Here is a 6,567-nt window from a genome sequence, read left to right on the forward strand (position 1 = left end):
CATGCGCATTGAGAGCGTTGACATAATGATGGACAGACCTGATCGCCGGCTGCGTTGCTTGATCTGGCCGACTGGATCCGCTTGGACCAGTCGCCCAATCCTTAGGCCCAAAACTGGGAGTTGGGCACCGGCAGCTGGGGAGTCGGCGCTTGCGGTTTGGCCACATCAACCGATATGCGTAATGAGAGGAGCCGGTATACCGATAGCGGTGATTGCGGCCTTTAAGATTTTCCACAATATCAATTTTCATTGTTTCGAGGGTCCAGACTCCGGAGACATCCTTACCTCGGCTTTGTCACTCACGATCTGTTCTCGATCGTTCTCGGTGCGATCTGCACTATCTGCGATGACATAAATAGACGCCAATTAAATGGGCCCTTTGATGGGACACGTTTTATTCGCTCTTTACACTTGCCAAAAGCAGTCTTCAATTCTTTATATCTCTTTGGAGAAGTTTTCTAATCACTGTGCACTGCCGTCCACGTAGTGACGAAGAGCACCAGCAGCAGAAATGAAAATCTGCTGTGGTAAAAGAAACTCAAGCGTTTATATAACTTAAAATCGAAACTTTTGTGTCGTTCGCAGGTTTTGTTTAACTGAAAGAAAGAACTGCTTTTGAGCTTTCTGTCTTTTATTTCGAGAACCGGAATTGAGGCAGCTACAAAGTAACAGCGAAACGGAAATAATTTTACAATAAATTATATCAAAACGAGTTGCACATCCACAGCCACGCAAATATGACGCCGAAAGTTATCGGCGGTGGGTGGGAGAGGGATGGGGAGAGCGGCCAGGACGAGAGCGGGACAGAACCAGTTTTCTTGAAACTTTGCGAGACATAACGGCGTCTGCCAAAAAGGAAACAGACACAGTCCAACAACAACAATAACAGCAACAGCAACATCAGGCTAAAAGCCACAATTGTGGGCGGCAAAAAGAAAGGGGGCGTGACGGGCCAAACGAAACGAAGGGCGAGGGTCCTCGAGAACTTTTGCGGCGACAATATCTCCGACTTCTTATGCCCTTTCTCAAAGGGTATTCCCACATTGATATATAACGTATTAAGCTAGGTTTGTTTTTAGTTTGAACTTAACTTAGATTGGAAATACATATTAAATTATTTTATTTAAGGGATACTGTATTAAATTAGATTGGAAATTCATATAAAATTATTTTATTTAAGGGATACTGTAAGTTCAGCTTAAGTTTTATACCATTTGATTTTTAGTGGAATTGCAAATAAATATTTAACATGTTCAGCTTGGTGCAAAGTCAGTCCTCAGTCCTTAGTGTATTTGTATTTTTGGTTGATGTTTAAGGAGGCAGCCGCAAACCGATTTCTTGCCTTGCTTATTTCTGTCCTGTTTTTGTGGCATTGGGCGGCCTAAAATGCTGAGACCTGCTGTCGAAAACTTTTTCATCGACTTGCCCGGAACTGTGAGTGGGTGCCAAAGGTAAACTCTTACTCGCTTATCGTTGTCAACTGGCAGCAGAGGCGCAAGGGAACTACTTTTTATTTCATTCTCGTGTTTAAGGTACTGAAAATCGAACGATTTGAAATGCGGCAAACACAGTAAGTAAAAACGTAAGGATTTTAAGGTAATCACAGCCAACTAGAAAGAGATACATTTCAGATTCTTCTAAGTTGTCACGAATTAGAAAGGGAAAGAACTGAATGATCTATAAATAAAAATTGCGAACCACTAAAAGTTCCATATGAATAAAGTATTACCCCAATTGAATTGAACTCGTAACTGCGGTTGCAAAAGCGAGCAACCTAACCACTGGGCTACTTATATAGTATAAATTTGTTCATCAGTGGGTTCAATTATAAAATCCCTGATTTTATAATGTATCTAAATATTGACGGACTGTAAAACTCTTCTTCGTGCATAAAAAAGATATGCTCGTGATCGCAGTCGGTAGGATTCGAACCTACGCTCCCAGAGGGAATCTGATTTCTAGTCAGACGCCTTAACCGCTCGGCCACGACTGCTTGATGAGAGGGTGGCGAAAATAGGTTCCCAAGAGGCGGAAGATAGTTGAGTCGCAGATACTATCTGATAGATACTTTGGTAAGCTATTTAAGTGCGTTATTAGTTCAGCTTTCGATTTTAAGGAAATTTGTTTGCCAAATACCAAAAGCTTGTTTACAAATTTATGAATAGATGAAATGTAATGTTAGTAATTCAGTAACTAAGTTACTTTCTTGCTTTAGGAAATCCATTTCTAATCAATTTGTTTGCCACTTCAGTGTCCCTCCCTTTAGCTGCCATTCGGCTGTCTGGTGTTTTGTCAGATTTTCTTATTGCGTGCTCTTAATGACACGGCTCCAATTAAAGCGGTGCACATTGTCAAAACAGCCGCCAACGAATTGAAATCAAGACGGGGCTCCACAACAACAACAACAACAACAACAACTATAGCAACAGCAACAACAAAAGGCAAAAACAACAAACCTCTGCGAACTCGGGCAAGTTGAAAGCTTCAATTTACCACCCATTGTGCCTTATGGCAACTCTGGCAGATCTTTGGCAGACCCAAAGACAGAAAGGAGACCATGGCGCATGCGCCCCGTTCCTGTTTTTAACTTTTGATCGCCGCCCTCCGCGCGTTTCCCTCCCGCCACCCAAAAAATTTGCCCCCAAATCGGCATATGCAAAAGAGAGAAAGAGAGCACCTGTTGCGGGGTCCTGGGGGGATTAAGCCATAGGGATTGATACACTAACAAAATAAACAAAAACTTTTTACCAAAAGTCCTTGGGGAAATATATGAAATCCTTAGGTAATTTAAAACTGGGGAAATGTATGAAATACATTTAGTTATTGTACTGAAATTGAAATAATCATTTTAACCAATTAATATAGTTATAATAAAACTTTATTATATTTATTATAGGCTTAAAACTTTCTAGCATATTTCACTAACTTGCCAAAATCAGATTATTTAATTGGCAATACCCATAAGTAAAATTTGTACGGCATATTTTTGGCACGTGTATTAGGGAGTAGAGAGTTGGTGGCGCGTGGGTTAAGCAAATTTCTTGATTTACTTTTTGTGGTGGCCAGTTGACAGGCAACGCGAAGCCCGAAAACACCAGAAACACCAAAGTTTCGAGGCCCCGAAGCGGAGACACTGCGGCTCCCCTTGATCTGGATTTGGATGTGGATGTGGATATGGATGTGGATTGGGGATATGAAATGGTAAATGGAATGGGGGATCTGTTTATGGACTATATGATGGGGGTTTTCCCCTCGCTGTTACAAATTTTACAGCTAAGCAAATCGCTGGAATTAATTGCCCGGCGATAAGCAGGTGCCCCTTCAACATTCAATTAAGTTGTTGCCGGTTGCTGGTTGCCGATTGCCGCTTGCCGTGCTGCAGGTGCAAGATGGTAACCCTAATCCCTTATTTTTCTTTTTTGTTTTTGGCCGGAGGAGGTGCGAAATCCACGTCGCACGGCAGCCGAAAAATGCCAAACTCTTCAGCGAGGTTCCCTTGCGAATTTCGTATCCGTTACCCGGTTGCCCATCATCCGTATGCACATCCCCATAAATCGAAAAGGAGCGAGCAGGGGGGGAGGGGGAGGGCCCTGAAATCCAGGACTGTAAAACTGGCAGCTGCCCCTTGCCACTGAGGTAGTCGTATTACCGGCACATCGCCCAGGGGCCACGCAATTTATGGATGCGATTAGGTTGATGGGGGAACACGCGTCCCCTGAACTTGGCACTATCCATCGCATTCGGGTTCTTAACATTACCCTCGCCCCAGATATCATCATCATCAACATCATTCGTGGCACATACCAGGTCATTCCCCTCGTTATTACATCAGTTTTTTTTTTATTTTTTTTTGTCAGCATAAATCGATTTATTGGTCTTCACTTCTTGCCCCTAAATTGTTGACTTTTCAGCATTCATTTGTGTTAACTCGTTTCGATTAAAATTTTTGATATTGATACGGTCGGTTACTTCATAACAACTTGAATGATGATTTATTGTTGACAGTATATAAAATGTAGGTTGTGTCACCTGTCAGCAAATATTATTCCTTAAATGCTTTAGAAATCTTCCTATTTTATTTTTTAAATTTATAGGCTTTTTCCTTTAACTTTTACAACGCTGATCCTTTCTCTTTCCACGCACTTAACTTTCTTATTTTGCCAGCAAACTGTCTTATCTAATTTGCATTTGCTTATCTAATCTTTTGCTAAATTTGTGCTTCATTTTTATCACCCAGCTGGTCCAGCAAATCATCTTTCGAGATTCTTCGCCCACAGGTTGCGATAGCATTTTCCTTCCACTCTCTAGACATTTTTTTTTGCCTGATTTTTCACAACGACGATCTATTTATTGGATCTTGGCATCGACTGCCAGAATGTCAAATGCACGCAACACCAGCCAAATGCCATTAGCTTCTACCGGAGTATCGCCCACTTTCTGCTGGCCAACTTCATTCGGCCTTTCTCTTTCTGTATGTGTATATCCTTCTCTGTCGCCGCTGTTGTCGCTGCCTCTCTCACTCTCTCTGTCCCCCATCTGCCGTCTCTTTCATGCGCTGCATGGCCCATTACGCTGTCCATTTGAGTGGTCATTATAGTAAATTTGATTTGGACTTGGCTGCCTTGCTCAAGCTGGAACACTTTGAGCACTTGGCCCGGCTGGATCGACACTGGAGAAAAATATTAAAAATTGTTTATATTTTATTAAAATGTAATTCAATATTTGAGAGAATATATTTTTCATTCATGCCTTCGACAACATTGTCATGAATCGTCTGTTGCAACATTTTAGAGCACATTTCTCGCAGTGTGCCACATCATCCACAAGCCAAGTGACACAGCTGGAGTGACGAGGGGGGGCAGGGTCTTTGAGAGGGGGCTGGTCCTGCTGAAATATCGAACACGTAGTTAATCAATCCATTGGTGGTCCGAAAACACGACGCGCCAGCAATTACTGTTAACTGGATTGTTGCTGTTACCATTCCTCAGCCTGCTGTACGCACTTTTATCCAGGGGCGCTCTTCTAAGGGGGATGGCAAAGGGGGGGATACGGGGAGCTGGCAAATGAAATTGCCAACTGACAACTGACAACGTGGGCGGCAACATCTTGCACAGTTGGCAACATTCTATTTTCCAATTCTTCCGAAGATTCGATTCTTCCTTCCCGTTCATCTGCAGCTGTTTGTAAGTGCAATTAAAACGGTTTCTGGGCCACATTTCATCGATGGCAAACGATTTCTGCTTAATTACACTGTCATTAAATGTTTAATCGTCTTTGAACAGAGGTGAAAGCTAAATATCTACAGGCAGTGTGAAGGTCAAGAAATGATTAGGGTACCATAGAACTTATTAAACAGAATTTCATGGTGCAAAATGCAGAGATTACTGAGCTCTTCAGTTCTGACTATCCACAGTCAATGACTAATCAATGAGTCAATGACTAATCAATGAGTCAATGACTAATCAATGACTAATGATAACACTGACTAATCAAAGACTATTGTCCAGAGACATCCATTAAGTTCGGTCGAAAAGTGTGATTACGTGAAGTTTTTCTGTATGTATGTACATATGCTCACATCTTCGAAATTGCCCAGCGATTAGATTAGTTTTGCTCGCCTAAGCAAGGACAGGGATTCCGACTTCGAACCCAGAGGCGGCACTCTTGAAAAGGAAAGTGGGCGTGGTCAGATGCAAGGTGTAATTGCAGTCAGGGGGTTATGGAGGGGTGGGGATCGGTTAAACTCCAAATGGGATGGGTATACACTTTGCATGCTCTCTTTGCCAGCTTTGTTGTCGCGTTTCGCATAATTACGCGCAAAAGCTTAGTTCTAGACTTAATTAAAATTATTAATACCAGAGGCGTGCCAAAGGGGGGGCTTGCAGGAGGATGAGTGAGGGAGTGGGGAAGGTGCGCAGAAAATGCGTTCAGGCGGCCGGAACTAATAATGCCGTGCATGCAAAACGGCCACTGGTTCTTCCCTTTGGCCAATTTCCACTGGCTATTTCGTGGGTAATGACAGCTGGAGGCGAGCAGTGATGCACTGGAAAATAAAATGAGTATTTGTACAATTAACTAGATATCAATCATACCAGCTAAAAGCGAGCAAATAATTGATGTTGATTGGGTAAAAGTGGTTCTTTGTATAGTGGGATATTTAAAATCTCTTCCAAATCAAGAATATATATGCAGTAATTTCAAATGAGTATGAGTACTGAATGCAACTCCAGGCTTTAAATCTTTCTCTTCTTGTTCTGCCAAAGCATCTCTCTTCGAGATGTTGCAAGTTGCGAGTTGGTCAAGTTGCAGGTTGCAACCGGCAATCAGCACGCAATTGCGAAATGTTTTGCCTAATAGAATCCCATGTGTGCATCGCTCGCATGCAAATTGCGAACAATTATTCGAAGCGGCAGCGCCAAATAGGAAATACTTTAATGGTAAACAATTTAACATTTTCATATTTGCGCGCCACAAAAGGGGCTGGTGAACTGGTGGGCAGCTGGGCAACATATTTTTTTAATAGAAATAATCGCTGGCAGTGGCGGAGAGTCAGAGGCACATGGAAAG

The 6,567-nt window shown here is 42.4% G+C and overlaps 1 non-coding gene across 1 annotated transcript; it reads right to left on the reverse strand.

Annotated features, from left to right (window-relative positions):
* Window positions 1-1,911: 1,911 nt before the first annotated feature.
* On the reverse strand, window positions 1,912-1,993 carry Trnas-aga. The gene has a single exon. It is a non-coding gene; the product is annotated as a tRNA-Ser (tRNA).
* Between the last annotated feature and the right edge of the window lie 4,574 nt (window positions 1,994-6,567).

This window comes from Drosophila yakuba, chromosome X (assembly GCF_016746365.2).
Source record: "Drosophila yakuba strain Tai18E2 chromosome X, Prin_Dyak_Tai18E2_2.1, whole genome shotgun sequence".
Classification (NCBI taxonomy): Eukaryota; Metazoa; Arthropoda; class Insecta; order Diptera; family Drosophilidae; genus Drosophila; species Drosophila yakuba.